The 19,542-nt window shown below is 44.1% G+C and overlaps 1 protein-coding gene across 2 annotated transcripts in view; it reads left to right on the forward strand.

The window, feature by feature from the left end:
• The first annotated feature begins 887 nt into the window (after positions 1–887).
• The window catches only part of LARP7 (La ribonucleoprotein 7, transcriptional regulator), a 681,751-nt gene continuing 663,096 nt past the window's right edge, over positions 888–19,542 (forward strand). Inside the window, exon 1 of one of the 2 annotated variants that reach the window (XM_069630982.1) lies at positions 888–1,002. The gene's annotated coding sequence lies outside the window, so the exon portion shown is untranslated. The remainder of the gene's footprint in view (positions 1,003–19,542) is intronic. The other variant, XM_069630983.1, reaches the window with a different exon arrangement.

Below are 19,542 nucleotides of genomic sequence, written 5' to 3' on the forward strand. Positions count from 1 at the left end.
AATGGATAATGTTGCTATCTATGAAGAATGTCTCCTCCAGTTCTATTTGTTATTGACATATATTATCTCTTAACTGACGGACTTTACGAGGAGGATTTTTGTAAGAAGAGCAAAATGCCATTCGTTAAAAAAAATACATAACTTATGACAGTTTTCTTACCATACAGATGAACTTTCTGGCCAGCATTCAATTACCAACTCTCTAGAATTGAGGGCCACCATTTACTTTATTACGATTTACAAGTATCTTTTGCATTTCCCAAAGCACTGCAAAAGTGACGCTTCGGCAATCCACATTGCTGTCCCCAGGAAGTCAACGAGCATCAGTGAAAAGTGTGACGCACTGAGTGTAGTGGGTTGATGTTCTTAAACACACTACTTAAGGCGCACAATTACGTCATCCAAAAAGGTGTCTGGCAGCACAAGCATTACGGGTAAAGGGAGTAAGAGTGTAAGACTTGCTTTCGCGCCACTCTTCGAAGTAGACGTTTCGCCGGTCGACGTCATCTTGCTGCTCAGTTCAGATATCATAATCCACTAGCAGCGAAAAGAAGCAAGAACCATGAAGATCCGTCTAATTTAAATGTATAATTTTGAAGCTGCGAGTATGTTCATGAATAAATAAAATAAACACATACAACTAACATTTATATGCAATATAAATATACGTGTTTATATTTAAGTTAAATTACTATGATTCATATTTCTATACATAGAAATATGTCATTATGCATGTTGCGATAAATTCAATATATCGTTTAGCGATATTTTCAATAAATATGCCACCGATATAGAATTATGTACACAAAATGCACCCTTCTAAAATGGATGCCGGGTTAATCTTGACTAAGTGTTGCTTCACTCCAGTCCTTTCTCTATTTCCATCTAACTTGAAGCTAGTTGCTTGCTCTGCACTGTATATTCCGTTTTTCTGTGAGGGGAGGCAGTCTGTGGGAAGCTGTGGTACAGGAGTGGCCGCAGAGTAGGCACTTTACTGAACAGGTACGTGCCTCCCGTTGTTTGTGTGTGTTTCGGTACGTGAAGGTCTCTCCAATATCTTGCTAAAAATTACAGCCTTTGATATGAAACGGGGTGCAGTAGAAACATGTTGAGACCTGAGCTGCTCAACAAGATGCCCCCCATACGTCCAGAATCAGAGTCTTCCCTGGAAAGCACCCACCCCCGTGTGAAATGCACGAGCAGACAACATCGGAGTCATTCTTGCAAATCATCCACCGGCATGTTAAATGCACGAGCAGGAGAGACTCTTCAGCTTTTTCCCTGTGGCTGGACTAGTTTGGTTTGTAGAAACGTACCTTGGATTCTTTAGGGTGGCTTTTTTGTAGTATGTCCTCTTCCATCGTTGTCATTTCAATACTGGTTGGATTTGAGATGTTCAATTGGACTGCAATTGATATGAGTATTTTGGATGCTCACAATCGTATTCTCTTAGCCTTTGATTGAAGATGAGTGTAGACAGATGGTTGTATCCTGTAGTTGAGATTCAAACCTACAACGTTGTTAGAAATGCATTTATTCGATCGCACATGTCATTAAATTCGATCTTACTCGTAACCTCATCAGTAGTTGAGGAGAGGTTGTCACTGGCAAATTAATACTACATGCAACGACTTCGTGTGTCTGAACTAGTTATTTAAATCATCTTTACGTCTTGTCAAATGTCCTGTATGCAAGAGCGCTATGGGGAGCTCCAGCACGCCAATGATGGTCATTCCCTAATCAGGGACGGCGTCGTGGCCTTTCAACCTTCTCATATAAAAAGGGACCTCAAGGGGTCCCCAAGAAATGCCCCCACCCAGGTTGCCAGTCAGCAGTCTTACACACATCAATATATACTTTAGTTCTGGGGCTTTAAATGCGCGCTTTACAAGTTGTGTTTGCTGAAACCTCCACATCAGCCACTTGATGACAAAGAACGGTGTATAGCTTTTCAGTAAGCATTTCGTGTTTCAGTTCCCTGCTGACTGGCTGTTTCATGATAATTAGCGGCTGTTAACATCTGGCTGTATTCCTTTGTCCCGTTATACTGTATGCATCCCAGGGGTATCTCAGACTGTTTTATGCATCAAGCAGGGGGCTGCCCCCATGCATCCGGTTGAAATGGGCTCCCACACAGCTTCTGCCGGTTCTGTTCCTAAGGCAGTTAGAATCGCCCTGCCTCTGGTCCCTAGACTGGACCTGTGAGACTCTGACAATCGTCCGGCTCCTCTCACGAGACTTGTGCTACCTCCTTTTCTTTGATGAACACTTCAGTCCATAATTGTCCTCAGACCGAGAAGGCTTCTCTTCTGGATCTGCAGAGTGGGCCACTTGGGAATGTTCCATTCAACTTCTTCTAAGTCTCTTTCCGGTACCTGTGACAAGTTCTCTTCCACGTTCTGGGGGGATTAAAAGGTTGCTCTGTGGGGTCTCCAACCTTTTGTGTGCAATGAGAAAAATGTGCATATCAAATGAAATGGTGAGTAACATCCATTCAGTCAGTGGAACATATCTGCACTCAGTTGGTAAAGCATGATTGCAACACAAACTAGAAATGTAATAAACTTAAGACTGCTATTAGAACTTTTTAATTTGCAGTACTTAACGTTATCGAGTCCAGTTAGTCAGGAACTGGTTAAGTGCTGAGAGAATGGTATTCTCATGTGTCATTGACCAAGTGGACTAGCAGTGAGGCAAGTGCGAGAGGACTGGCAAGGGTGCCAGGGACCTGTGAGACTGAGGTACACCCGGCGGCCAGTTGGCAAGCTTTGTGGAACAGGAAGGAGAGAGGGCTATAGCAGAGGGAGGTTAGCAGGGTAGAGGGAGAGCTAAGGAAGAGGAGATAAGGAAGAGGAGAAGAGGAATATCTTAAGGAGATCAGACTTAAGACTGATGGCGGCAGGGAGGCAATTCCAGAGGGGCTCCTGCTGAGGATAAAGATCTCCCTCCAAATCTCTGCTTGGAAAACCGGCTCACTCGCAGAAGGTTGGAGGTAGATGAGGAGGGCTCGGGAGGGACAGTGTTTAGGTAGGCATTGTTGCAGATGGGTAGGTCCCAGGCCCCAGAAAGCCTTGTGGACAATGCAGAGGGTCTTGAATTTGTTCCTTGCAGCCAGTGGAGGGATTTCAGCTCTGGAGAGATGTGGTCCCAGGGCTTGAGGCCAAGGAGAAGTCTTGCGGTTCTGTTCTGGATGAGTTGCAGAGGCAGGGAGTTTGAGGAAAAGGCTGTTGCAGTAGTCCAGCCTAGAGCGAACCAGGGCTCTGGAGACAGTGAGCCGCTGGGAGAAAGTGAGAACAGGTAGAGTACCTCTGAGGAGGTGTAGCCAATGGTTAGATTTTTTTTTTAGAGCTGTCTGAAATGTGAGAGGAGAAGGAGTGGAGTCGAAGATGACCCCAAGGTTTTTAGCCTCGCAGGTGGGTGCAGGCGCAAGGCCAAGGGAGGCTGGCCAGAGTGACAGTGGGGAAACGGGAAAAGGGATCCCAATGGGAACGATCTGTCTTACTGGCGCTGGGGAGGCAGAGGTTGTTTGCAGCACACCATGACTGAATTGTGGACAGTCGGATATGAGTGAGGTAGAGGTGGTGGATGTGGGTAGCCTGAAGTAGAGTTGCGTGTCATCAGCATAGCCCTGGAAGTTGGAGATGAAAGTGGTACTAACACGCACCAGGGCAGCCATGAAGACAATTGAAGAACCAGGGGGATAGGTTAGAACCCTGGGGAAAGCTGCAGTTTGAAAGAGTGATAGTAGAGAGAAAGGACCCAAGTTCCACCTCGGATGGGCGTTCGGAAAGGAAGGAGGTTAACCACGCCAGAGCCTGACCTGTGACTCCCAGGGTGTCACGGAGATGTGCGGTCAGGATGTTGTGGTTTACTGTGTCAAAGGCAGAGGAGAGGTCAAGAAGAATGAGGACAGAGGGAGTGTTAGTGTCAAGATTTGAGAGCACGTCTTCAGGTGTGGGAAAAGCAGTTTCTGTGCCTCTGGATGCTCTAAAACCAGACTGATGGTCGTGGAGGCAACCAGCAGATTCAGTGTGGAGGGTGAGCTGAGAGATAGCCAGCTTCTCCAGGAGTTGCCCAGAAAAGGGTTGATAGAGATGGGGCGGTAGTTTGCTGGAATGGAGGGGTTGGCAGAGGGTTTCTTAATCAGAGGGTGCACAATGGAATGCTTAAGAGAAGTAGGGAATACTCCAGTGGCAAAAGAGAGATTGCAGAGATCAGCCAAAAGGCTGGAGCGAGAGAGTCAATATTGCCCGTAATGGTTTTGGAGGGGCAGGGGTCCACCTGTTTGGATGAGGCCTTCATAGACCGGGCTTGTCTGGCGACCTCATCGGGTGTGAGAAGAGGAGCAGTGGCGTTGTATGAAGTGGGGTGGAAGTGAGAGGAAAGGATGTCTTGGGTTTTTGCGGTGAAGTGTGCAGTCAGGGCTGAGCAAAGGTCCTGGGTGGGTGTGACGGAAGAGGAGGCTACTGCAGGATTGGCCAGTGCTTTACAGACTTTGAAAAATCTCGTCCGTGTTGTTTGATGCCGCGGTGATGCAGGCAAGAATAAAGACTCTCTTGGAGTCGGACATTTTTAGACAGGTAGGACTAGTCAAGGTCTTCAAAACTGTAGTAGGACTAAATAAACATTACATGGGTCTTCAGCTTCTCGGGCAAAATATTTTTAAGAAATGTAATTCAAATGTTTTGACAGTAAAATTGGTCACCAATGGAACACCGCTGATTGTCAAGTCTACTTGGGGATTCTGCACAGGGATTCTTCAGTGGCAAATTATACATTTTTAAGCACACATGACTAGTAATACTGTTCCTCAGTCATCATTACTGTATCGTGGACTGGCGTTTCTTCAGGAATGTTAGGACATTTTGCATTTCTGATTGAACAGAGTGATTATTTTCTCTTGTTACATTTTCCAATGGCCAGGAGTAGGCACCTCAAAGAGTCAGCCAGAGGGGCTAGTTGCTGATGCCTAATCTCGACAAGGAGGCATTGGAAAGAATTACCAATTCACAAGAAATTAAGATATTCTCTTAAAAAGGTTAAAAGGTCCCTGGCCACAAAGGAAAGTGTCAGTTTGTTTGAGTTTTTGGTTGAAACTAACCAAGACAGAGCTATTGGCAAACGGTGTCTGCCAGATCAAGGGGTCCAGGTTGTAGAAAGGGATGCCGATTGGCTCGATGCAGAGTGTCGAATCTCGAAATGAAAATTGAACCATGATTTAGTGAGTGGTGTATACACAGCTGGGCTGATTTAAAGTTTCAAAAGGGCATATAAACATTTCTAAAAGACAGAACAAATAATGTATTGAGCAATAATGGGAGCTTTTAGAGAGGGCCATGTTTCAGAATGACATCAAATTGTTTTATGTTTAATGCTATTGCTCAGACCAGCATTATGCCATCTCTGTGGACAAGCAGTTCTTGGCCAACCAGTTCCCCATGCTTGTAGGTCAATTTCCTTACTGGACATTGCCAGTAAGATATTCTCCAAATGTTGGTTGCTCAGACTGGAGGAGTGGGCTCAAAATAACAAAATCCTGGAGCCCTCCTAAGCAGGTTTCAGGGGAGGGTATAGTACAGTGGACCACTGCTTCACTCTGAGCACCATCTTGGAGAAATGCGCCAAGGTTAAGGCAGGGAGATTATATGTGGACTTTTTTCAGATTTGGAGAAAGCATTTAATCTAATTGATACATCCTGTGCTATAATTTACATTTTATTGTGGTCCCTAATGGTTTATTAAATCTTATCCAAGTGGGATACGCAGGCATCTTAGTGTCTGTCCGATATACAAGATAGGGGATTTATACATTGTTTTCCCCCACCAATGGCCCCAATGTATTCCTTTCAGACTTTGTTTCCAGTACTTCTCTTAAGAAAGTTCGTCCACCCTCTCTGAAGGGTACATTTTATAGTATGCTTCTTATGCCAATGACATAGCTATTTTGGACTTAATCCCCGCAGGTCTCCAATAGGACCGTCTATACACAAATGACTATTTTGGCCTCTATAGTTTGAAATTAAATATGATAAAAACAAGAATTATGGTGTTCGGGATGAAACCTTGTAGCTGGTTTTTAAATGAATGTGGAGATGAGGAGGCAGTCTCATTTTTATTTGAGGCTACTCTTAAAGAGAGGTGCTTGGGTGAATCATTTTAAGGAGACAGCTGAAAGGGCTTCATTAAGGATTAAAGGGCTTTTAAAGATTTTATTTCAAGTTTGGGGCATTCTGATTAAACAAGTGCTTGGAGGTATATATGGCAAAGGTCAGTTCCATGATTTCTTATGGCAGCGAAATCTGGGGTCCTTCGAACTGTCATGTCCTGGATGGAGGGGTTGCAATATAAATTCCTGTGCCAAATAGCAGGTCTCCCTCTGGCTACTTCTGGTAGCGCCTTATGAGCTCAAACTATAGGTGTTCAGTTTGAAGGCATTGTCCCATTTAAGATTAACTTATTTTTCAAAAGTATATCTGGGATTTTCTGCTAATCCATAAGTGTATTACAGTGTAAGCGTGATTACAGCCTCCCTGGATAAAGAAAAATACTTGTGGTATGAGGGTAGTCGGGTGATGTCCTTCTGGATGTGTGGGGTGTGCAATATAAACTATATTTGGCACATTAAGGGTCTGGTGCGCAATATAAATAAATAAACAAACAAACATTAAGCCTACTCATAATAGCTCTTAAAGCAAGAGCTTGTCCGATGGAGAGAGAGGAAGATGTCCAAAATATATACAAGCTGCCCTCCTTGGCTTTATATGCAGAGTTACGTACACATAATGGCAAGGAGAAATTTGTGAAATAAGATCCCCAAAATGCTGGTCGCTGATGCAAATGGTACATTTCAATTTACCCACCCTGTAAAGGATCCCAATCGGGCGTCGCACATCGGACCAGGACTCTTGCCCTTAGCCTATGATGTAGCGCTCACTTAGAATACTTTTTCTTTATTTTCTACGAATTCGAATTGGGCTGCCACCTAAACCCGTCTCACACCCCCTTTTAGAAATTCCCCGGGTCACAATGGACCATGAACCAGGCCGGTTGGTGGGAATATAATATTTATTTATTTTAAAATCAAAGAAAAGCACATAATTTTAATATTGGGCAGCAATCGCTAATCGGGTGATGGTTACAATGTAAACTAAGGAAATACACTTGGTCGGGTGATAGTTACAATGTAAACTAAGGAAATACACTTGGTTGACCTTCTACAAGAACATATCCAAAGCTCAACGAGCACTTTTTCTATTCGGGTAGATAGCACTCTAGTTAAGATTTCCCCGTGCAAAGCTCACTCAAACCCAAATTAATCACATTTTGAGTGGATAGAAAGGCGCAGCAAGGAGTCGGGGATATAGGGCAGCAAACAGAATCCTAATCCGACCTTCCCTCATAAAATAACAGGCAAAAAAGTGTTTACAAATCTTTGCAATTGCAGAAAATGACACTCGGAATTGGTAAATAATTAATTTGCGTATAGTTGAATAAATGAGGTAAATATGATTTATCACAATATCAGGGATGTAATATTACTAGCACACAAGGCAAGGTATCAACAAAGGGCATACAGTTCAAAAAGCAACTTGAAAGTAAAAACACAGTCCAGGCAAAATTACACACTGAAAAGTTACATTTTTCTCTTTTGCAGTTGTAACTGTCAAAACGGTTTTTAAAAGAAGCGGGTGAAATAGACCGAATCGGAATGCGTTTTTTAGGCTGGGGGGGGGGGGTAGGTGTCCATCACAGGGATAATATGGAAGGGAAAGAGTGACTCTTAAATAATATTTGGATGAAATTTTCAATATGGAAGGAGATTTGGGTTTTGGGAAAATAAAGCAGTTAAAAGAGAAAATTGGTTGGGAAAGGAAAGGACGAGTTTCACTTAAACTAGATTTTATGGCTAAAAAAGAGAAACGCCACCCGTGAATAGAAAAGTTATGCTGCATTTGTAACCCTTCACGCAGTGTGCCTCTTTTCTTAGGGAGAATTCATTAATTTGCTAAGGACTTACAAGACAGAAGTGAGTGGAAGAAATCAAGGACAGGATGCACAGAGAATTCAAACAGTTTTAAACCAGTTATAAGGGTATTGATGGCATTGCTTGAGAGCAGGACAAAGACAAGGTATCAAGATGGGGTATGCTATGTGTTGCTATGGGATGGGGAAATACTCAGAATCGGTGCTGGAGTTTGGAATTTGGGACAGCCATCCGGGTTTCTGGACTCAAGGCAATATCTGGTCACCGACAAGTATGGGGATGGAACGGGTGAAGTATGGGGATGGATGAAAAGGGTGCAGTGGATCGAATGGATGAAGTAAGTGGACGAACGGATAACGTACGTGGATGAACAGATAACTTATGTGGATGGAACGGGTGAAACAGGGTGTATGGAACGGGTCAAGTATGTGGATGGATGATGCATGGAGAATGGATAACGTGGGTTGAACGAATGAAATGATCAGTCCGGATGATGACAGGATAACATGCATAGATCGAACGAAGTGCATTGATCAGAAGGAATACATAGAACTGATAGGTTGCATAGAACGGAGCGAGTACATGCTACGGATGGAATGCACAGAACAGATAGAGGGCACGGAATGGACATTGTACAAAAAATGATCAAAGTGCATGGAGCGGTCTGGAGTGCATGGAACTATTGCAGTGAGCTCGATCTCAAGCACCTATTGTAAACCACCATATCACATCTCCACGCTTACTCTTCTTTACACCACCACTCAACTAGAACCACAGCGATACTATGACACCATTCGGTATAGCTGTTCTCGTACCATCTCTTGCCTCATACTCCCCATCATCCTAACTAAACACAGCTGGTCACGCACCCTCCAGCCTAGGCGTTCTCCTCAGGCCTAACTTAGCCAGAATCGGTCTGGATAACAACCTGCCAGAATGAACACATACTCTTGATCTCCAAAGCACCACACCTACCGCTAAGGAGCAGCTATCACACGAATGCCACACTTGCTGCACACATATCCGGTGCTCACACGCACCTTATGACTCTCTCTCTTCTCTCTACTGACTTGAACTTGGGTTTCTGAGGGCGTTCAACCTACCAGCACCATGAGATCATACCAATGGTACATAAGGCTCTATATAAATGCAAAGTAACATAACATAACCGTGGGGCTCTGCTAGCAGAAAACAGTTGGGCATGTCTGGTCACGGCACAACAGCATGCTGGTAGTGGGGCAACAGGCCGGTCTGGTCACAGGATACTCCCAAAAGGGTACCACAGCTTTTCCCCCTAGTTATTGGGATTTTTAGTGGGGTTTCTGGATCTCCTTTATACAGTTGTGGCACTTTTGAAAATTACATAGTTGGATTGCATATTTCAGACAGAACATGGTAGTCCAACTCCCAAGTTTGTCGGACTTTGTTTCGCCCTTCTAATAATTTTTCACACTTTTTAGTAGGAACCGCTTCACCCAAAACCCCACACTTTTAGGTATGTGTACATATCATCATAGAGCATATTTCCATACATTTTTAACGTTCCACTTTTCTCATGATTCACATTTTCCTGGCATTTCAGTCCCGTACATGCTATGGACAACCACGATATCTTGTTTTAAAGCCACAAAAATTACATTTAAATTGTAAAACATTTTCATTGCTGCGTTGCCCGGTTATCGAAATAAGTCTTAAAGTTTATTAATGAAAACAGTCTTTTAAGCCAGATGGGCTGGCTCTTTCTCCTCCAAATATGGTCATGTCTTTTCAGGCTACCACCAACTGTCAATTTAGCCCAGGGCTGCTATGGAGTTTCTCAGTTTGAGTGAATGGTAGGTGTCATTTCCAAAAGTAACACGTAGGTGTCCCAGAAATCCATGTGGCTCCTTTTGGGGGAAGGCCACTCCTGTTTCCAGCACACAATTGTCCTTTGAAGCCATGCAGGAAACCTGTTTGGCTGGTTCCGCAGTACAGCCAATGCATTTGTTTTACTTAATTATTTATTTAGTTTTCCTGAGCCCAAAAGGCAAGGCTGTTAGAATAAAACATATTATATTTTAACCAAAGCCCCCTTACATTTCTAGGCAAGGACAGGGCCTTATTCAACATTACACTTTTAAAACGGATATCTTTCTTGTTTGCAAAAGCCCATTTTGACACATGTTGAATTCTGCTGGGATGTGCCTTTTCAAATTCGGTTTTCTCTTTCCTCTTGATTCCAAACATTGTTTGCAGCCCTAGTCAGTTTCTCTTACACAGCAATCTGTTCAAGGCACAGGTCCACTGAAATTGATATATGCACAGAGAGCTGCGGTTTCTTTTGAAGCATTTATTTTTGACATTTTATAGCATAAGTGAAGCGTTTTTCCGTACAGCTGGGAGTGAAGTTTCTGGTGATTTCCCAGATCTTGCCTGACACACCCTGTCATTCAGTGAACAAAGTTTTCTTTTGCTGAAGCACAACTGGCATATGGCAGGGCATAGTTGGGCCTCACTGGATCAGAACTGTATATTGTTTAACAGATGAAAGGAGCATCAGGGCACATCATTTTAAATGTAAAAGATTTCCTTTTTCAAGTGGAAATTCTGAGCTAGCAGCAAAGCAGCGCTGCTTTTCAATTCTTTTCTTTGGTGCACATAGAAAAACCCACTGGCAGCCTTTCTCAGTGTGCTCCCTGTTTCATCTTGCCCAATAGGTGCTTGGCAAGACAGTGCAGCCATAATTTTTAGCTGCAATGCAGTTTTGATGCGAGGCAATGTTGCTCAAAGGAGCCAGTGCTGCCATTTTGTTCGTAACTGCTGAAGTGCAGATTGGTGATGGAGGGGAATTCTGCTGAGGGGTAAATATATCCCAAAACCGATCAATAAATGAAGGTGTGTAGGAGGAATCACAAAGTGTGCCTGCAAAATGTGATTAAGATTTGGTTCATTTTCTTTCTGTTTGTTGTAATGTCTCTGTTTCTGGATTCGTAGAAGCGCACGGAAGCTATGTTTTGTATAATGAATTGTAATCAGGTTTTTATATATATCTTCTATGAATGTTAAAGCTGCTTTTTTATTTTGGGTGAATGTTATAAAATATGATGCATGTTTTTAAATGTTACTAACAATTGAGAAATATGTTTAGATATTGGTTAATACTGATCATTGCATGGTAGGCTTTACAGATCACTTCAATGGTTCTTTAGAGGTCACCTCCTAAGAAGTTGTTTGGCATGTAATGGCACTTGGTGCATTTGAAAGCACCTGGGGCCTGTTACATTAATGAAAAAGAGGTTATGAATAAATATTTTTCAGACGGATTTGGGGCCTCCTTTATTCTGCTCAAAGGGGATTTTACACGAAATGTGGCAAAAATTTGCCAAAACTGAGCATTTGACGACACTTAATATAGGGGTGTTGTGGTGTTGTATTTGGGTTAATTGGCTTGTTAATTTAAACCTATTATCAGTAACTGGAATATAGGGCAAGTTTAATTATGAAAAATGTGGCAATCTGCCCATTATCCACGTACCGGGGGCATGGTATCAAACAATGACAATTCTTCCACTAGAACACTATGTAATAATACATATTTGACAATAAAAGTAATATTTCTAATAAATATAATACATGGTGGCATCAAACTCCTCACTCGTTCAAAAAGCAGTGCAAGCAAATTAGTTGATAAAGGAATTTTGGGTATGCATGTAACTTATTTGTCCATTATGCTCCTACATGCTCCTACTAGCTGTACAAAGGAACAGAATATGACCTTTGTCTCTAGGCCACAAACACGGGAACGTGGTTTAGTTATTTTACTCATTAATACCGAAGACAACAAGGTTTTCTAACCATGACATTGCTATAATAAGTAAGGACATTTACTGAAAAATAATTAGCATGGTCGCAACAAGCTCAACTCTTGCATCTACAAAAATAAGTGACTGAAGCCACGGCAGGCTCCTTAGCCAACATTCTTGCACATTCCAGGACTGTTATGGCTCTACTGCTGGTGCCGTCTCATCCCTTCATCACCTCCTTTTAGGCCTCCACACCATGACACAGAGCAACTGGTGAACAACAAAATAGGGTGCCACAAACATGTTGCTTCTAAGGTACATGTTGGAGATCGCAGCTCTAATCATTTAAAGGCTGCAACGAGACCAACATCACGTCGGTTACCTCCTGCTATTACACCAGGCTTCTTGTTGATCCTGGCAAACAATGCTACCCACCTTTTCCATGGTTCATTTGCGCCAATATTCTGTACCTATGTCATTGGTTCACTTGTCTACCACCTTCGCTGTGGCACTGTATTTTGAACTGTTCATCTTTTGATCAAAGAATTGTTAGAAAACCCTGGCTCAAGCATTTTAGTTTGGGTTTGTAACCAAGGCCGCTTTATTTGTCTTGAAAGACGAAGAACAGACCAGCATCTTCTCCATACTGAAACTGACTGCAACAAACGGACCCACTTACCAAACCTACGCTCTTTTAGGTCCACACCAGGAGACTGGTATGAAACCGACCAGGGAACCTTCTAGCAATCCTAGCTTAGGCCTTCACGATGAGAAGAGGACCTCTCATCCCAATGATTTTCTTCCTACAATTGTCTGTTGTTCATGCAGGTGACTGATCGCAAGATTATTTCCCTGGATGCTTCTGCCAGAGGGGCTTATCGACCCAGTCTCTCATGACCCATCTTATTCCATGAAACATTCCTTTCATGCTCTCTAGTTTGTACTAGTTGCATCAAATTCTCACAAAAGTCCATGGTACAAAAAAGTGCCAGCCAGCAGTTTTAGATTGCAACCCGTACATACCAAATACCACAATATGAACACAAATCAGTATTGTCGAAGCCAAATACTTACACTATGAAACATGCAATCGAATGAATCCGCTGAAAATGTAGACTGTTGGGAGAAGGTATTAAATATCTTGTCATCCAGAAATTCACTTTGAACCAACAGACCCAATGTATCTATTGTAGAAGAGTACAATGTTTCACTCGCATTGCCCCCCTTTGCACTATAGTACAGTAGTCGTGCAGTGTGCGTAGTACAGTCGTGTACAAAGTCTCTCTCCCTTACAGTTCATCTATAAACATTGCTGGGTTTGCACTGCATCTCACTATTTTTATCACCGGAGTCGAGATGATCACCTCGTATCCAGATAATCTTTCCTTGGTCAATGTGTTCTGGGGCTTTTCAAGGATAGCGAAAAGGACATGCTCCACGTAAAGTGTGGTACTACACCCCATTGTGATACTTGTAGATTTCTCCAATGCAAATGCAGCAGCAGCCAGTGCTGGTTCGCAAGGATAGTGTCCTTTCATCACTTGATCTAAATGCCCGCTGTATTAAGCCATTGGTTTGTGCCCTAAGATAGTTTTGTGTGAGCACTGCCGTCATCACTGCTCTGTTGGAGTGTGAAAACCAATTGAATTGCTCTCTGTAGACGGGGATCACTAATACTGGGGCCATGCATATCACCCCTTTCAGTTCCTCAAATGCTTCAGTAATCTCCTATCCATGTCAGATTACCGTTCCCCCCCCCCCCACGGGCTTCCCGGAGCCTGCCTAAAAGGTTCTCTTGTATATGTGCTATAATCGAACACCCAGGCCCTGCAATAATTATAAAAACCTAAGAATTTCTGGATCTCCCTTACCGTCCGGGGCGGTGGCGTTCTAAAGCTTGCCTCTGCTCTTTCAGGGGTGACCTTCCTGCCTTCCTGTGAGATAAAATGTCCAATGTACAAAACCTAATTCTGGCAATATTGCAACTTTGCCTTGTCCACCTTGTAACACTTCTCTGCTACTATATGGAGTCTTTTCGACACTGCTATTCGGATCTGCTGCAAACCAAGATCTCGTCTACATACTGAATGACTCTGATGTCCAGATGTATGTTCCCTAGGTCCATTTGGAGGACCCAATTAAATATGGATGGTGATTCACAGTACCCCTGAGGTAGCCTCGTGTGTTTCCACTTTTTATTTCTTTATCGAAACAATGTCAAATCATGTGACTCCTCATTAAGTGGTATAGAGAAGAACACATTCTTCAAATCTATTACCGTGAAATGGGTGGCTTCTGGCAGAATGCTACATAGTATTGTCGCTGAGTTGGGAACTAACATGAATTCTGCTTCAACAATATGGTTCAAATGGCACAAGTCCTGAATAAAATCCTGACGCCTTCTTCACTGCGATTTCGATGGTACAAAAATCACTTGTTGCACTAATGCGGAAATCGTCTCAAAGATGCCTTCTGCCTCTATGGACAAAGGGTGTTTTGCCCTTGGTTAGATAGCCCCTGGCTTAAGCTTTATTTTAACAGCTCCTACTCCCTTTAGCAGGCCAACGTCATATGGGCTGTTAATCCATAAGACACTCGGTACTTGCGCTAGGTCGTCTAGGAGAAATGGCGCTGGTGCCTTTTTCAGTAAGACCGTTCCCTGTGGTGAATTCTCACCCAGTAGGTAATGATCATAATGAATACTGTCTCAAGGTCTGAACGGTTGTCTTGAAATAGCTCTTTGTCAAGTCACTCGGTCTGTGCCCTTCTCCTACCACAATTACTTTTGCCCATGCAGTTCCAGTGTCGTCTTTCCCGTACAGTACTACCCTCTCGTCCCTTACGATGGCCGTCTCCAGTTTAAGTGGGAACACTTGCCCCTCTTTCTCCTCTAAGGGGATCTCTAGTCTGAATCAAAATTCATTGAGTAAAAAGCAGCTTGCCCTATATCCCTGGAAGCCATGCTAATAGTACTTGCACTCCATATTGAAATAACTCTGGGTTCACTGGCGCCCCCGTCTGTACAGTCTGCTCGCAGTTGCCTGAATTGAGTTCTTGTACGTCTATGTAGCGAATTCCTGGGGTTCAGCATATTCTCCCTTGCTCAGCGAATGAAATGGTCATGTTAAGTCGGCCCATCATGTCCCTACACGTTATGGTAACTGGTGTCTGTCGGGATTGTAACCATGGTAGTCACGTCCTGTTCCCCTATGGCAATTGAACGTTCATCGGTAAAAGGAACCACGTCTGTAGCCCCAGAGAATCCCTGTACATTAATGGCAATGCCTGACATCGGGCAGCTCCTTTCCCTAACACGCGATCTGGATGCGCCCCTATGTATGAGAAAAGAGAATTGTCTTGTCACCTATGGTCTCACCTTCACGTGGTTCCTCATTCTGGTCAGGTTTAACGGATAGGATTGAACACATCGAGTCTGTCTGTGGGCTGTGCTATTGTGGGTATAGTCGTCCCTGTGAAGGGATTGCCCCCACCACGGTCATTCTCCTAGTTTCCGTACAGGAGTCTGCCTCGTAGAATCTGTGTGGCTTGTGGCTGCAACTTTCTGCTGTGCTAGTGCTTGCTGCGCTGGTTATGGTAACTGCGTAAAGTCATGTGTCTGCAGTGTGTATTCCATAGGCTGTTGTGACTGTATTGGTCCACCTTGTGTTTGCGCCGGTTGCGGCGCCTATATCTGCGTCTGCCTGATATCTTGGGCATAATAGTCTGGTTGTTCAGTCTGATATGCTGGCTGGTATGTCATTCCCCCATTCTGCTGCACTCCACCCCTGCTCCTGCATAGTCGCGATATGTGACCTACTCTACCGCATGTCCAGCATTATGGTGGACCCCCCATGGGTCTCTGTTGTCCTCCGTTAAGCGTGTCTCCACCTTGCTACTGTGGGAGTCCAAATCCTCTTCCCCGGGGCACGCCTCCCCTTCCTTGTGGCATAATAATTGGCATGTCCTCTTCCTGCAAAACTTCCCCCCTGCCACCTGTTGTCGGTTTTGCGCATTCTGAGGAACCACTCCCTACCCACTCGTCAACATTGCCCCTTCCATTGTATACTTCGACTTATTCTGTATTCATTTTGCTACCTTTCCTCGTACTTCCTTCTCGGTTTCTAATGTACTATGGTTAACTGAATTTCTGACCATGGCTTAGCTTCCATCCTCACCAATTTCTTCAGCTGCCTCTGTACCTGCTCTGGTAGCCCTTGGCTTAATATGTGACAGAATAACCCGACGGGTCTCTTGTCTCGAGATGCCATCGTTCTCATCTCCTGAGCATATGCTCATGAATTTTGCGTGCCATGATTGCGCTTATGTCAGATGTGTCTGGGTACTGTACCTTGGGAGCCTGCGATACTGCTGCTATGCAGTTATTAAATGGTTCGCCATTGTGCACTGTGTTCTGTGCCATCACTCCGGGATACCCTGCCCGTTTTGGTATTACCCAAATTGACCTTTTGCACAATAGACCTAATTATAGTGGCCCTAATTGACCTTTTGCACAATTGACCTTTTATATTATTTTAGTTATTGTATATATGTATTGGGTTGGTTTTGGATTATAAATATTATAAGGGGATTGGGTGAGGGGTTGTGGGGTTTTTGGATTGGGTAGGTGGTTGCGGGGGGTTTACCCCCGCGTATATGTCCTAATTGGCCTTCTAAATTAGGTAAATTCTCCCAAGATCAATTGTGAAAAGGTCAATTAGTATACAACCCTCGTTTTCAAAGGTCATCCGCTACCTCGCCAAGAATGGCTGAGAGTAAGCTCTTCATGTCGCCCACTGTCCCTGCCATCAACCTTTCCAACTCGTATATCCATTTCCCTGCTCCTGTGGTCCATAGGGGCAGCTTGAACCTCATATTATCTTTAATCCATCTGTTGCCATGGTATATAGTCATCTGCCCCCTTTTCTATCAACGGAAACTGTGCCATTTGTATTCCTCTGACATGTCTTCCTATGTCTTTGGTAGCTGTGAATGCTCTCTTCATACTCTCTCTTCTCCGTCCTAGTAAGTCTCTTAGCATCTGCGCACATGGAGTAAATTCATCTGCACTATGCCATCTGTCCTTGGGACACTCGGACGTCATTCGGGCTCTCCCTTTTCTGATATTTCTCTCCCACAGCTTGCAGGGCTTATTCTTTCGGGGCTATTTTTTTCAGGGCTTATTTCCCAAAGGGTCGGGAAAGGCCTTCTCCCTTCGCCATTGTCGGTTTCTGCTAGGTCCTCATCTGACCCTATGTTTCCGATAGTCATTGCTGCCTCTTCTCCTTCGAAATTAAGTCTCCTTAACATGCGTCTTGCCCTTTAGTTTCCCCGTTAACTTGTCCATTGACTTGCTTTGCCCCCCTCAATGCAATGGAGACCCTGATATACTCCTGCTTCTCTTCGGGGCAGAGGCGCTATCCCTCCTTCTCTTATACAGTATTGCTATTCTCCTTCGTATCCCCTCTTCCTCATTGTCATTTAGACATTTCGGTCCTGTCATGTCTGCTACCTCCCTGAGGCGTCTCACTCTTTCTCGTTCCCTACCCCTCTCTTCCTCTCTTGGTCCGTGCTTTTTAACGAGTCTTTCAACTTCAAATTTTTCCTTTTCGCTCTTCACTTGCAATTGCCTTTACTTTTCCTCCTCCACTTTCCTCCTAGCCCTTTCCCCGATCTCCTTCTGCCTTTTCCTCTTTCCTCCCTTTCCTTTCTTTTTCCTTTTCCTGTTTCAGCCACTCTTATTCCTCTTTCTCTTCCCTCTCTTCCCTTCACTTCCTCCATTATAGCTGCCCATTCTCTATCCTCCTCTCCTGCCCCTTTGCGTTTCTGAGCTTCCTCCTCCGTTCTTCTATGCACGTCTGCAATACTTCTGTCCAATTTGAGCAATATCTGTTCCCTAGCCACAGGGGGTTAGGGATTGGACTGAAAGGTTCTTGTCTTCTCAGTCTTGCAGCCTTGGACCATTAACAGACCAAGTGCAACTATTCAAAGTAGTGTGAACGACCCCAAAGTTGCTGCATGTTCCCGATAAGTTACCATCTCTGATCTCCTAGGCCTTGAGACAGAACATTCAGCTTTGTACCTGTATTGCCTTTTGTAACTCTCTACCTTTCGGTTCGATGGGAACAGCCGTCTCAGTATGGTCCGTATGAATAGGCTTTGTCTTGTAGATTCAGATCACGTGCGTAGGGACCACAAACTGGATTTCTCTTGCTTGCAAATGTGAGGTTTCTTCGGCTTGTGTTGCTTGCAGATGTCCTATCTCTTCTGTTAATGTAAAACCTTCCTTCCCTACATGTCCTTGGCGAGGCTGTGCACGGTGTCCGCGCTGGAAGCCTAGTCTGCATGCCTCAGCAGAATCAGCCTGTCTCCCTTTTCTCCGTTCTCATGTTAGTCCTGCTTTTCCCATCACTCCAATGTACCTATGACTTCCATCTTTATTCACATGGCCGTCCATGTTAGTTGCAATTTAAACGTCGGAAAGAAGTTCATATGGTTTCTTATGGATCTTGAGGTTTTTTCCCAGTAGCAAAAGGTATACGTGTGTCAGTCCTCCAACTGTGAGTCATTAGCATTTGCCTAGTGTTACTCACCACTCCGAAATAGGCCGAAGATGTGGAGGAGTGACCTTGGAGATGATGGTAGTACAAGAATCGATATTCAGCCTTCCATCCCAGCTCCCCTGAGTACAAGACTCAGGCTTTCTCAAAGAGGGGCTCTTTTCTACAATGTATCTCTCTGCTGTTTCAGTTGGGACAGACAGAGGTGTCAATTGAATAAAAGGGCGGGGAGAACACACACAGCCAATACCAATGCTGCAAAGGAATACAAAGATATTAGACAGTGTTGAAATTAAAGCAAGTAATAAGAACAGTTATATTTTACGGGAAACTACCTAGGTAAGTATTGGAGTGGAGCTTCCCCGGGGTGGATCTACAAAAAATATAACGCAATGAGTGGGATAATTCTAAAGAGCCTTCTAAAGTATCAATCCGAGCTAATATATCGAACTGATAACAAATAACCTGAATAAGGATATTTTGAGGAAAGTAATCCAGGAAACAGAAGACAACGAAAGGAGAAAATAACAAACAGGAATGTTAGTATAGGGAAGTAGCCCCGAACTGCACGAGGGTCGCACTAGTGCCGGGTTGGTGCAGTTTCAGCAGAGCGTTTATATGCACTTGAAGACAAGTTCACAATATAGTCACTCAATGTCCCAGAATCCAACAGAAGACAAATATCCAAACAAGGCTGTGGAGAGAGAGAGACGGGATCTGTCAATTATAAGTATGTACCTGAGCGCACACGCATCCAGAGTAGGTGTAGAAAAGTTCCAGATTGTTGACAGCAAGTCCTCTGCGAGGAAGGCGGCAACCTGGAATGAAGTACCGCAAGAGACAGCAGGAAGCCGGATCCAATAACGTTCCGCGTCAAAAGCCAGACGAGCACGACAGGAATAAAGGAGGAGGCAAACCAATCCAGTAGTCAGGCAAGGGTGGAAACCAGGAAAGCAGATGAGGAATTGTGTGGAGAAAACACGAAGTAGTAACCGACGTAACCGCTTGTAGCTTGTAACGCTAATTTGCAGCAACAAGCCCCTTGAAAGACGATGGTTTTATAGCTGTACCGGGGCGTGTCTTGCCGTACGTCTTCCACGGACAAGACGTGTCAGCTGACCCGGAGTCCGTCGTAGTTTGTACAGGTGCCATGGCAACCTGTATCTGGTCCACAGAGGAGCTTGTAAAGACGTTGTATTCTGCAAGGAGGCCCGCAGGG

This window comes from Ambystoma mexicanum, chromosome 6q (assembly GCF_040938575.1).
Source record: "Ambystoma mexicanum isolate Mex_15411 chromosome 6q, UKY_AmexF1_1, whole genome shotgun sequence".
NCBI classification, from domain to species: domain Eukaryota; kingdom Metazoa; phylum Chordata; class Amphibia; order Caudata; family Ambystomatidae; genus Ambystoma; species Ambystoma mexicanum.